The sequence below is a fragment of the Tursiops truncatus genome, chromosome 11 (genome assembly GCF_011762595.2).
Source record: "Tursiops truncatus isolate mTurTru1 chromosome 11, mTurTru1.mat.Y, whole genome shotgun sequence".
In the NCBI taxonomy this organism is placed as follows: Eukaryota; Metazoa; Chordata; class Mammalia; order Artiodactyla; family Delphinidae; genus Tursiops; species Tursiops truncatus.
This window is the reverse complement of record NC_047044.1, coordinates 10,822,707-10,836,326: the sequence shown is the minus strand read 5'-3', so window position 1 is coordinate 10,836,326 and position 13,620 is coordinate 10,822,707.

The window sequence follows — 13,620 nt, the reverse complement described above, 5'->3', positions numbered from 1 at the left end:
GCACCAGGGGCCAGATAAAGATCTCCCTCCTCCGCTGGGGGCGGTGAGGGAATGGGGGGGTCCGGGGGGGCACCGTGCGTATTGCAGCAGGAGGCGTGAGTGTACACCCTCACACACAGGCTGTCTCTCACTCTCAGATAGATGCCTTGCTGCATACAGGAGCCCTTGGGGCAAGGCCCCTTCTTTTCCCTCCCACCCCATCTCACAGGCCACCTCAAGCCTCTGATACCTTCATCCAGTCACACACAGTAACACCCAGACCTCACACAAACATGTCCCTTTAGGTGTACCCCAGCCATGGGATAAGACACCCCAACTTGCTGAGACTTCCCTTTTCACCCAGCCTTCCAGGAAGCCCCTTACTCAGTTTAGCATTCAGAGGCGACTATTTTGGGAGGCTTTGCAAACAATTTGATGGCTACTTATTGAACCTTCTAGAACCTTCCTCTTCTTCTCAAGTCATGGTTTATAATCCCTTTTTCCTCCTTTTTGGGGAGGAGGGATCAGTTCAGGGCTTTTTTTTTTTTTTAATGATGAAAAGTGACAGACCCCTCTTTGGAAAGGTGCATGTCTATCTATGTGCAGTGTCACAGGCCCAGGGATCCCGTGAAGTTCCACCCAGTGTCAGAAGAAGCAGCTCTGCTGTCTCCTGATTTTAAACTCTGCCTCTGGGGGTTTTCCTGTGAGCTGCTGTCTCTCTCAGAAAAGGGAATGGGGAGAGCAGGAGGGAGAGTAGAAAGAACAGCTCTGCAGAAGTTTCTGTCTGCAGAGAAGTGAGAAAACAGCGTTGAAGACCTTGGGGAGAGAATCAGGCTGACTCCCTTCCAAGCAGGAAGCAGGACCTGATTCGAGGCTGCTTGGAAGCTGAGTGACCTGCTTCCCTGTGTTTCAACGTCCACACCTGTAGAATGAGGGGTAACAGTTCCTGCAGGCGTGTCAGGAGAACCAAACGGCAGGAGAGCGTAAAGCACCTCACCTGGTGACCACGTGTAGTAGGCTCGCAATAAGTCCACTTCTCCTCTCCCCTAGAGCAAGGCTTTCTGGCTGCAGGAGAGGGTAATGAACAGAAGCACCACAGAGATGAGAATAATAGCCGAGATTTATTAAGCCTAGAATAGTTCTGGAAGCTCCTGAAGAAATGGGGAATGCTGGTTCTCCCAGGGAGGAAAGCCAGGTAAGGAGGGGGCAGGAAGGCCGTTTTTCGCCATAGACACTTTTATACCACGTGCATGTATTTCCCACCCCCAACTTCATGATTTCAGTTAAAACTTTAAAAAATGCATATAAAGAAAAAATCCAAGAAAGACAAATAGACAAATATCATGTGATATCACTTATATGTGGAATCTAAAATATGGTACAGATGAACCTATCTGCAAAACAGAAACAGACCCACAGACGTAGAGAACAGACTTGTGGTTGCCAAGGGGGAGGGGGGAGGGGGAGGGGAGGGGGAGGGGGAAGGGGGAGGGGGAAGGGGAGGGGGAGGGGGAAGGGTTGGACTGGGAGTCTGGGGTCAGTAGTTGCAAAAGCTATTACATACAGAACGGATAAACAACAAAGTCCTACTGTAGAGCACAGGAAACTATATCCAATACCCCAGGATAAACCGTAATGGAAAACAATATAGAAAAGAATGTATATGTGTGTATAACTGAGTCACTCTGCTGCGCAGCAGGAATTAACACAGCATTGTAAATCAGCTAGACTTCCCTTGATCCTAGCCAAAAGGCCGAGAAGCGATCAATCAACTATACTTCAATAAAAAATAAAAAAAGGGCTTCCCTGGTGGCGCAGTGGTTGAGAGTCCGCCTGCCGATGCAGGGGACACGGGTTCGTGCCCCGGTCGGGGAGGATCCCACATGCCGCGGAGCGGCTGGGCCCGTGAGCCATGGCCGCTGAGCCTGCGCGTCCGGAGCCTGTGCTCCGCAACGGGAGAGGCCACAACAGTGAGAGGCCCGCATACCGCAAAAAAAAAAAAAAAAAAATTTAATTTTAAAAATTAAAAAAGTAAATAAATAAAAAGAAAAACCCACCCCCAGGTGAAGGCAGAAATGCGGCCAGCTTGTAACAGTTTTGTCCATGGGGATGGCCTTGGTCTGCCCTGCATGTACTGCCCAAGGCTCCTCATCCTCCATCCCTCTGCCCCTCTGTCCTTCTCTCCTTCATCCTGTAAACATTTACTGAGCACCCAGGATGCCCAGTGGCCAAGCCAGGCACGGAGGAGCCTGAGGTGACTGACGCCAGCCCTGCTTCTATGAGCAGCACGCAGGAAGGCTGGGGTAGGAACAGGGGAGGCGGCTTTAAGCAGCCCCGTGCCCTGGGTGTCAGGGTGCAGCAAGTGTAGCTATGAATGGGGCAGCCCCCAGACTCAGAATCTTCTAACTCAGGCCCCGGGGGCTCTGCTTTTGCCCAAGGACCCAGGCTGGGATGCCTCAGGTGGAGAGGCAGGTGGTGGGCTACGGAGAGCCGGGAAAAGTTCAACATTGCACGCGCTTTGCATCCCCCGCCGAAACCTCACAGCTGTGGAGCATGGGGTTGTGGGTTGCAGCATGCAGACAGTGTGGGAATGTATCCCCTGACCCCGCTGTGCCCCTCCAGCCTGGGCATCAGCTAGACTCTATATGCCAGCCTCCCTGCAGTTAGATGCGGCCGTGTGACAAGAGTCTGGCCAGTGAGATGTGGGTGCAAGTGATTTAGCTTACTTTCAGGCCTAAAAAACCTCATTTTGGTCCTCTCCGGTGTTCCTCCCTCCATCCCTCCATCCCTCCCCCTCTCCTCCCTTCCCCCTATCCTGCAAGAACCCACTGGAGAGAGTGAAGCCCTGCGGGACGGGGCAGGCGGAGCCACCTGAAGGACAGACCTTCACCCCCTGCTCCCCAGGCAACCCACATCGGACAGTCACATGAGCAAGAAAAACACTTTTACTGTATCGGACCTCTGCGATCTGGAGGCTGTTGTTTCAGCAGGTAGCGGGCTCTACCCTGACTAATAGGAAAAGTGCCCACAGGTCCCTGAGCTGGACGTTAAAGCCAGGTGAGGGGGTTGGGAAGGGCAGGCCAGGGAGAGGCCCCAGGGCTTGGGTGGGGAACGAGCTGAAAGAGACAACCAAAGGCGTTATTCAGTCCCCACCCCAGTCCCAGCCTCCACTGTCCCCCCAGCCAGGTCCACGGTGACCCCCTTACTGGCCTCCCGGTTCCCCCTGCTGACCCCTCCAGTCTGTTCCCCGCTCAGCAGCGAGACCAATCTTTCCCAAGCTCAAATCAGCTCATTTCACCGCACCGCTCCCTTTACAACCTTCCAGTAGCTTCCAGTGCGTTTAGAATAAAATCCAGACTCTTAATCTTGGCCTCGAAATCCCAAACGAGCTGGCCCTGCGCTCATCTCTGAACTTCCCTCCAGCTCTGGCATGACTGCCGCTCCCCAGATCTACCCGCTGTGTACACCCTGATACCCACCTAGCTCCTCCCCCGCTCTCTACAGAGCTGGCGTCTCCCTCCCCATTTTACAGGCAAGGATACTGAGGCTCCTGGGTCACCCAACCAGAATGCGGCAGAGCCAGGATTAGGACCAGCCAGGATTAGAATGGAGGACATCAGATTCTTTCTGAGGTGACCTGAAGAGGAATCCAGAAACTTCTCCGATGGCAGGGGACCGACAGAGCCCACTCAGGCCTGCCCAGACCTTTGTCTCCAGAGTTCCGGGGGTTGGACCCAGCCTCTTCCAGCAGGCCCCCTCCCCTCCCAGCACCCAAACCACCAAGCACATGAACCCCTCGTTCCTGTAACTGCCTGTCCAGCACCCTCCACACTGTGTCCTCTGTGTCCCATTGTGAACCAACTTCCTGCACGCTCAGCTTTTGTGGACTAGCCCCGACCCCTGCCCAGAGACCCCACTTTCACAGGAGCCACGGGGCAAGTGCATGCGGGCTCTTTTGGCTCCTGTGTCCCCTCCTGACCATGACATCTCCTCCTGCCCATCGCGGGGCTGCCATTTTTTGGGGGATCAAGCCAGGCTGCGAGACCCCACGCCCTCCTCAGCCCTGACATCTACCAAGAGCCCCCTCCCCCTCCTCTGCACTCCAACTCCTGGGAGACTTCAGGACTCCTGCAAAATCTTCTCCCCAGGGACCCTCTGTCCGACTCCGTATCTCAGCCCAGGCCCAGGCCCACCCTGGGACCCTGTCATCACTCTGACTTGTGCCAACCCAGACCCCCGAACTACCACCTCATCTCCCTTGCTGCCGTCACCCCTCCCACTCTCCAACAGCGTCCCAGTTAGAATTGAGTCCAGCTGCGAACTGAAGAGGATAACAGTGCCCTAAAGTAAGAGAGGAGTTGCTCTCTCACATAAAAGCCGTCCAGAGGCAGGCCATCCACAGCTGCTGGAAGGGCTCTATGCTGTCATCAGGATCCTGAGCTCATTGTCTGGCTACTGGGGCATCCTCAATACCTTTCTCCTACCTCGTGGACCAAGGGAGCGGTTCAAGCTCCATCCATCACATGTGCATTCCTGCAGCTGGAAGATGGAGGAAGGAGCAAAGAAGGGCATCCTCTACCTGTTAGGACCCTTCCCCAGAGTTGCCCTGGACACTTCTAACTTACATCCCATTGGCTATAACTGAGTCACATGACAAACCCAGCTGCAAAGGAGGCTTTGAAATGTGCCTGGGGGGTACACAGGCTGGGGAGAACAGGTTTGGAGGGACCATTAGCTCTCTCTTCTGTGACTGTCCTCTGCCATCGTGAAGACCTCCAGTATCTCCGGGTCACCCACCCCGGCGCCGGCCCCCCTCCCTGCCTCGTTCAGCCCTGACAGCACAGTTGTGCATCTGGTGGACCCTCCCACTTCCACTCTCAAGTCCCTGAGCCCCAGCCCTCGCGGGACCAAAAGTCAGCAGGTGGCTGAGTCCTCAGCTGGAGAAATTCCTACCACCACAGAGCCAGGCTTCACTGGTAACCGGATACGGGTCCTAGTCCCTGGTCAGGAGGCAACGCCGTGGATGATTTTGCATCCAGCCCTCAGCCTGGTCCCTCCACCCCACACACTGTGGGGTGCCCCTCACATCAGACGGGAAGCACAAGGTAGGTCAGAACTGCAGTGATCAGAGCAGGACGGGAGGAGGAAGAGCAGGTTGCTGGCTGACTGCGCCCAGGGCTCTCCTCCCAGCCACCCCCCCGCAGACCATCTCTTTTCCCTGGGACACGCCACCCACCAGTCCCCGGAGGCAGAATGTGACCCTCCTCCACGGCTCCTTCCTGTCTCTCACCCCCCACTGCCAAGCTATCACCCTTGCTGTCTCTGCTTTGCCAGCGTCACCTGCTTGCCGGCCTCCCAGACTCCAGACCTGAATACCCGTGTGCATCCGTGTTCCTCCATGAGTGGCCTGGTTCACTGGCCACTCCAACACCAGTGCCTCAAGTAACTCATGTCTCATGCAAACCACGACATTCACATAGAAAGCCATTCCCCGTTCTGGTTCCTCACCAACACGGCTCCAGGGAACCAGCTGTCCTGCTTTGCCGCAGCGGTTTCCAGGACACGGGACTCTCAGTGCTAAAATTGGGACAAAGTGGGTCACCCCATTCCCACCCCACGCTTCTGGACTATCTCAACTCCCCGATTCAAAACCAGCCCTTCCCGGATCCCCCACCGCAGCCAGGTCGGATTCGATGCACACGACAGTTACCTCAACTCATGTCACGACCTTCTGTTCACGTGTCTACACTGGAAGCTCCCTGAGAACAGGAACCGTGTCTGATGCATCCAGATTGCCCCAGAGCCTAGAAAATGACCTGACATACAGAGGTGTCAAGATGCAAAGGAGGAAGTATAAAAGGAAAAGAACCAAGGTTTCTAAATCTCTAGGGGCCTAAAGGATCCAGAAACAGCAAGTTAGAAACAACCCGGGGAATAATATTTGAAGTTTCAAAAGGTTTGCCGGGAAAAAACAGTCACAAGGGTGCTTTGCCTTGCTGGCATTCCTCTCTGGGAGGCAGCCTGACAACATCTCCCGACGTCTCCAGCACATGACCCAGCAGTGCTGCGTCTCAGACTCATCCTACAGAGAGATGGTGCCGCGTGGGAAAAGTGGGCGAAGGAATTCACGCGCTAACGAGCCTGGGGGTGGCCCAAGCCTGCAGCCCCAGAGGACTGTTGGTGAGGAAATTAGAGACATCCTCCTGGTGGAATACAGGGTCACCGTGACAAAAAGGAAGGGACAGCTCTCCTTTCCTGACGTGGAACCATCCCCAGGATGTGCAGCCGGGTGAGAAGAAGCCAAGTTCAGTTCAAAGTGTGTAGTGGGCCAGCGCTCGTGTAGAAGGACAGGGGTAACCGTGAGTGAGTGTGTGAGTGTGAGAGGGCGTGTGCCAGGGTGTGGGTGCATGTTTGTGAGGGAAGCCTATGGGCATGTGTGTGTGCATTCGTACGGGTGCGTGTGAGTGGGGGGGTGAGTAGGTGTGAGTGCCTGACGGGTGTAAAAGTGAGCCTGTCTGTGTGTGAGAGCGTCTGCGGGTGTGAGGGGGAGTGTGGGTGTGCGCCTATTGTGCGTTTGTGACAATGTGTGTGCAAGTGAGCGTGTGTTGTGTATGTGAGCGTGTCTGTGGCATGCACGTGCACCGAGTTGCTCTGGAACGAGTTCCTAGGGTCCGGTAGCAGCATTTTCCTTCCGGGAGGGAAGCTGGGAGACCCAGGAAGCAGAGGAGGGGGAGGAAATTTCCTGAATAACGTTTTGTCCCTTTTGAACTTCGGTTCACAGGAACATAATACCTATTTCAGAAAATAAATAAAATCAGAACCAAAACTAAAATGTAAGTATGTGGGGCCCTTGGTGGGCGCTGGAGCCCCCCTCAGGGCTCCCCAAACACCAGGCTTCCTACTACCGCTGATTACTTCCAAGCTCTCCTGAGGAACCTGAAAAGATCTGGAGTCACCAGGCCCGGGAGCCACGCCCCCGTGCCGATAGCACCCAGGGAGGGAAGCGTTTTGTCCACAGTCACCCTGACTCCCAGCCCCCATCTCCTGACTGCCGGGCCAGAGTCTTGTTACGGGGACAGTCAGGAAAGCTCCGAAGACCCTCTGACAGCACCTGCAATGGTTTCCCCCTTTCCCGTGAGAAACAGGTAGAAAAAGATCTTTTCACTTGTTCTTATTCTTAAGCAGGTTTCACCAAGATCTGTGATCTTTCTCAGAAGACGATCTAGGTGTTGCAGCGAGGAAAGAGGACGTGTGATGTTTGCAAAGTGCCGTGAGAAGTTCCTCTCTACCTAGAGGTTGTGCTTGCTTGCTTTTTCTTCTTGATGTTTTTATTAAGGAATCGGAAAAAATTTTAATGTCCCGTTACAGAGATTGTGCCCGGCTGTCAGCACTGCCCACAGTGTCTGCTTGGAGGAGAGCAGTAAATGGGGTCAGAAATTCACCCGAGCTCTGGAATGATGCCCCCGGTCAAGCCTGGATCCAGGGCCAGGGACCCTAGACCCCCCCACCCCCTCAGAGAATGGGGACCTTGAACTCCCCTGAGCAGTGAAGATGCTGCTTCAGGCTGTGGGCAGGTGCAAGGTGGGCTAGATCTGGGTACTGCCTGGCCCAGCACCATAGAGAGAGACTGTGAAATCTTCCCCTGGTACCTGACTCTCGGCATCCTGGCACGTCGGTCTCATTGCCACCTCAAGAATCTAAATGAGGTGGGGCTGAGAGAAGACAGGCAGCTATATTTTGGCGTATCCTGAAACGGCCAACATGAGGATGCAGAAAAGACCACAGGTCTCCTTCAGAACAAAGGGGTCAAACTGAGCCCGAGGAAGGGGAGTTCCAGGCAAGTGCAAAGGCTCGGAAGGTGCTGGGCCAGCAACAAGGATTCGTGGAAGAGGGGCCCCTTTGGGTGGCACGTGGGGAAGCATGGTGGTAGGGGGAGGCCCTGTCCTTATTCCCCTGCATCTGCAGCTCAAAGCCTCCCCTGTTGTGTGCTCCCACAGAGGCTCCACCAAGCTTAACACAGGCTTCCTTTGACATCGTTTCTACTCATCCAGGTTCGCAGGCCCGCTCGAGGGCCACCCCTACCGGACTGTATAGACATCAGGGACCAAGTGGAGTTTTTGGAGAATCGGCAATGACTCTCCTGGCCGCCCAACCTCAAGGACTTTCGGGTGAGGGAGGCAGCCTCGTCCCTCCCTCACCGTGGGTTTCGGTGGGGGACCGCAACTCAGATGCCATGGGGGCCGGACAGGAACGGAAGCCCGAGGCCGTTAGATGGAGACCATGACAAACTGGGAGCTCCATCTATAGGGGAGACGGCAGGTGGGAACGTTGGCTCAATACTGCCAGAAAATTCTCAATTTTTCAAAAAAAGCAGAAAATTGTGATTTTTTTTTTTAAATATGAAATTCTCTCACTTAAAATAGTGGTCATTTAATGCTAACTTCAACCCACAGCAAAACACCACCACCAGGCCTGCCGCAGAGAACACACTGCTGACCACGACGTGTGAGGAGGGGGACTTCCAGAGGGAGGGCTGAGGCTGGGGGCTGACAAGGACCCTCTGTCGGGGAGGTTTCTTCTCAGGTGCCGGCCGGATATTTATTTTTCATCGTGGTCACACAGCAGCTTTGCACACCTTTCCTGTATTTGTGGTGTTTACATGTTTAGGAGCCCTGGGTCCCAAGCAACAAGCCCAAGCTTTACTTTCCCAGCCTCCCTTGCAGCGGGAGGGTGAGCACGTCACTGGGCTCGTCCAATCAGGAGTCTCCACTACAGACCTCGGGATGGGAGCCAGGGATACCTGTGAGGAGGCAGAGAACTCCAGGACGCTGGGGAGGGTGACATCAGAGCATCACATCTCAGATGCTGCACCCCTCCAAGCCTGGTTTGTAGAGCTCCCTGAGCTGCAGAAGGTCCGGAATCGGATGCTTTTCTAGGGAAAGTGGCCAGCTTGGGCTCTACGGTTTGCGCCTGAGATTCCCAACTGACACAGATGTTTTAGCCAGGCAGGGAGGAACAGTCACTTAGCAAGCAGATTAAGACTCGACATCGTCTTTAATTACCAGCCCCCCAGCCCTCCCCACCTCAGCCTTCAGCTAGGGCTGACCAGCCTGGATGACGGCGAGGTGGGAACAGAGTAAGCGGGTACAAGAGAGTGTGTCTGTCCGGGGTTTCTCTCTGCTGGGGCCCTTGGAATAGAGTCTTCATTGTAACACAGGCGCGATGGCCAGGCGTGCGCACTGGGTCTCGGGAGCAACACAGGAGGGTCTAAAACAAAAGCCTGCCTCGTGTTCTCAAGTGGTAGGTGATTCTAAAGAGGGGGTCACAGCTGGATGTCTTCCTCGCTGGCTCGGTGACTGAACGCCTGACTTCCAAGGCCTGGAAGGCCCATGCAACCCCAGCTGGCTGGCTAACCTTGAATCTCTCTCGCTGACTGGTTTCCACTTTGGGTGCTGGTTAATAAAGAGACAGCCTGCCGGAGGTTTCAGAACTAGCAGAGGCGCCTGTGTTTGGTGGGTGTCTGGTTTCGCTTTCGGGGTGAGTTAGACATGGCCCGTTGTGAGTCCTCCCACTGCCCGGAGGCACAAACCCACCCTGGCTTACCCGAAGCAGGTCAGTGCACGCTCTGTTTACCAGATCCTCCTTCCCTGGGGGGCCTGCGCCCCTCATCCCCACCCGGAACAGAGTTTCTACCACGTGCCAGGGGTGCTGGGCACGTGTGAGGGCGGCAGGGAGCCTCGAGCACCAGCTGACCCCTTCCCACCTCCACGCGCCTCCTCCCATCCTGCCCGGCAGTCAAACCACAAACCCCCACGCCCAACACCACCGGGCCAGAGCTGAGAACACACTTATCTTCTCTTCGATTCCACTTCATTTCAGTCCTGCCGCTTCTCCCAGGCCAGGGGCTCCTCCCAGGGGACACGAACACTGGCTGGGAGTCTAGAGACCTGCGTCCCAGCAGTGCCCCCAGCTCCCGAGTCGCATGTCCTTCCCTGCAGTAATCGCTATTCTGGGGCTACAGACCACAGGAACGGGCTGGGGCTAACTTGGGTGAAGCAGAAATAGAAGGATCTGGAAGGAGTGGTTCACAGGCTCTGGAGGCAGCTGAAGACCCAGCCCTCGGGGAGCAGACTCCAGGTCAGCTGCGGAGGCCTGGCAGCAAATCTGTCTCCAAGGCACCAACATCCAGCTGTTTCCTGGCCTCGTTCCACGAGAATTCCAACAGCATCATTGGCTGTGATGAGCTCAACTGCCCACCCCGTGTCTGGAGAGGCTGGATGGGGTACTTTGATTCACAGCTTGACCAAGGCCTTCCCTGATGCAGGAGGGTAATCTCCTAAGAGAAACGGGTGCTGCTGCCAGAAACAGGGGGCCAGACGGTGCTGAACAAGCAAGAACCAGAGGCTCCAGGCTTCCCCTCTCTGGACCCAGCTTCCTAGCCTCCCAGCCCTACAAGAATGGGATCAGGTCAGATGATCCTGACAGTTCTTCCAGGAAAGGCATCCTCTGATTGGAGGAATCGGAACTGGGCATCTTCCTTCCCTGGCAGGGGTGGGCAGGGTGGGGGGAGGCTGGGCGTGGGAGAGACGCTTCTCAGCCCTCAGGAGGGGCTCCTGGCATGAGGATGCCTTGCACACCCACCCTGAAGCCCCCCATTTAGGAGAGAACCAGGCAGGGTCAGAGCTGCCTCCTGAGTGGAAAGGAGGGAAGTTTACCTCCTCCCCTACATGTGGCTTAAACCAGTGACCTTGATCTCATGGGCCCCAGGGAGTCATGAGCCAACCTGAAAGCAGCAGAGGATGAAGGGCCCCAGGCTGCGTCAGCCCCTCTCGGGGCGAGGCCGGAGGAACGCTGTGACTAGCTCATTCCTCGGGGCCTGGAGCTGCTGTCCGGGAAATGACCTAAACTGGAACTCGGGCAGCAGCCAACTGTACCCGCCAGTAAGCCCTCGCCCACTCCTGACTGACGAAGGGGATTCGTGTACCCACTTTTCATAGGTTGCCACATGGGACCCCTGGAAACACCCCTGGGAGGTAGAAAACAAAGACTGTGGGATGAGGGTGCTCAGGGAGGGGCAGCTCTTAAAGGCAGAGACGAGTCAGACGCTCGGCCGTCCAGGCCCCCAACACAGGATTCTCTCTCTACACCACCTGCCCCCGGCCTCTTCACTCCCCCATCTCCCAATCTCCACCTCTTCAGAAGCACCTAGGAACCCCAGCGTTATCCCTGCCTGAGCCAGGGCTCGAGGACCAGCCAGGCCTGGCCAGTGCACCAGGGCCCGGAGCAGGGGAGCAGGGCTAGGAAGAGGCCAAGGGACACTTCCTTCAGGAGGAAGTGGCTGAGGGCTTCAGGTCTGTGGTTCCAGCCCAGAAGTCCTGCTGGCCCCTGGCTGAAGCCACCTGTGCCCTTCTCGCAGGAAGCAGGGGGCGGCAGGAGCAGAGGGGGCAGGGGAAGCTGCAAGGTATGCGGTTTAGGCTGTGAGGTTCACACCGGGGCGAGTCCGGACACTCGAGTGAGTGGGCCTGCTGAGCCGCCCTGCCGCCAGGCCCTCTTCCTGTCTCCTTCTCAGCTCTGTCCTGAAACCACCCTTTGCCTGCCCTCCAACACCTGTCCCTTCTCAGTGCCCAGAGCAGAGACCACCAAGAAGTTTCAGAACAACCCACCTCAGACAGCAGGGGCTCCAGCATCACCAAGACTCCAGAGAGCAGAGCACCAAGAAGGTGAGCTGGAAGAGGGCAGAAAGTTCTAGAAGCCTTCCCTGAGAGGTACCAGGTAACAGTGCTGACAACACTTCCCCAGTCCTTGCTATGCTCCAGGCCCTGTTCTTAGTTTAAAGGTATTAATTCCCGAATATGCCAAGTGCTGTTTGAGGTCCGACAGCACCGGCATCCCCAGGTGCTTGTGAGAAATGCAGTATCTCAGGTCCCCCCCCAGACTGAGTCCGAATCTGCCTCTTATCCAGGTTCCCAGGTGATTTCTGTGCACATGGAAGTCTGAGAAGCATCGTATTAACTCATTTAATCCTGACAACAGCACTTTCAGGTAGGTACTCTTATGACCCTATTTTACAGTTGAGGAAACTAAGGCACAGAGAGGTTAAGTATTTTGCCCACGGCCACACAGGTGGTGAGTGCCAGGGCTGGGACCTGAACCCAGGCCATCTGGCTCCAGAGGGTACTCTCCGAATTGCTGGGCTGCCACCGCCTTCGGAATTCCAGGCACTGCTGGCCATTCAGTGCCTGTCCTGTGTGTGCTGCTCTGGCCTTCCAGAACCCACTCCAGCCTTCCCACCATTTCACCTTGCCTCTCCAGGGAGAGTCTGAATCGTGTCTGAGACTCACGTCTGAGTCTCCCAGGCACGGGAGGTAAGGACACCTAACGATCTGCACGGAGCATTCATCACGCATCTGTATCATCCCAGCTCTGGGCTGGGAGTTACGGTAGCTACAAAAGATGCTCAAGGTTCAAGTCTGCCTCAGGGGGTCCAGGGCCTCGTTGAGGAGACGGGAGACAGGAAATGGCCACGTGGGTGAGTATAACTTTAACTGGAGGTGTTCAGACACTCCCCGTGCAGCTGCCTCTTCAGGGCAGGCCTCGTGGTGAAGGCAGCTTTGAGCCAGACCTTGAAGGCTGAAATGTCTAACACAGGACAAGGGTCAGAGACCAGCCTGAGCAAAGGGGCAGAGGGGGCAGTAGACACAGGTGTAAAGCGGCCCTTGTGGCTGAAGCAGATGCCTGGAGATTTTTTTTTTTAATAAATATTTCTTTTTCTTGTTTTTGTTTTTGTTTGTTTGTTTGGGCTGGGCCGCACCGCACAGCATGTGGGATCTTAGTTCCACAACTAGGGATCGAACCTGCACCCCATGGACTGGAAGCTTGGAATCCTAACCACTGGACCACCAAGAATTCCCTGCCCGGAGTTTTAAGCATCCCCCAGTCCAACTGTCATCTGAGGCCGAGCTCGCCTCCACAGCATCTCACCCAGACTGCCCAGACTGCCCTGAATTCCCCCTGTGTTGAGGAGATCATTCCTTCCCATAGGGGAAAAGCCAGGCCATCTCTGGTGTGCACACAGATGTAGTTTTTCAAGCCAGTACACCTGTGTACAGGTGGGTCTCCTTGAAGCACATCTGAGCCATGCAGATCCAGCAGGCCCTGCCGCAACCTGGGGAGTGAGAGATGCCTCATACACCCAAGGCGTCAGCTGTACCAGACGGGCCCCCGCACCTTTAGGCCCTTGAAGTCCTGGCTCCTTGGAGATGCAGCCATTAATCAGGAGTGTATCTGCAGGGGACCTGCACAGCTGGGGGATCTGTTCCTACAGCAGCTGCTTGGGGGACCCTCCACCAGAGCACTGGCCGGCACTGGAAAGGGGCCCCTCAGCAGCTGAGCTCCACCCTGACCGGAGGAACCCCGAGGCCAGCGTGTCCACGCACACAGCAGTGCACCCCTCTTGACGGCAGGCTCTCTTGAAGGCCCCGAGCATGCGTGTGTCATGAACACAGCCTGCGTGTCCTGGGCCGGGAGTGAGGCTGTTACGCGCTCCACGTACGATGCCATTTAATACCCATTGCAACCACAGGAGCCCCCTCTACCACGGCTCCCACGTAGAGATGAGGACACGCAGGACTTCCTCGTAAT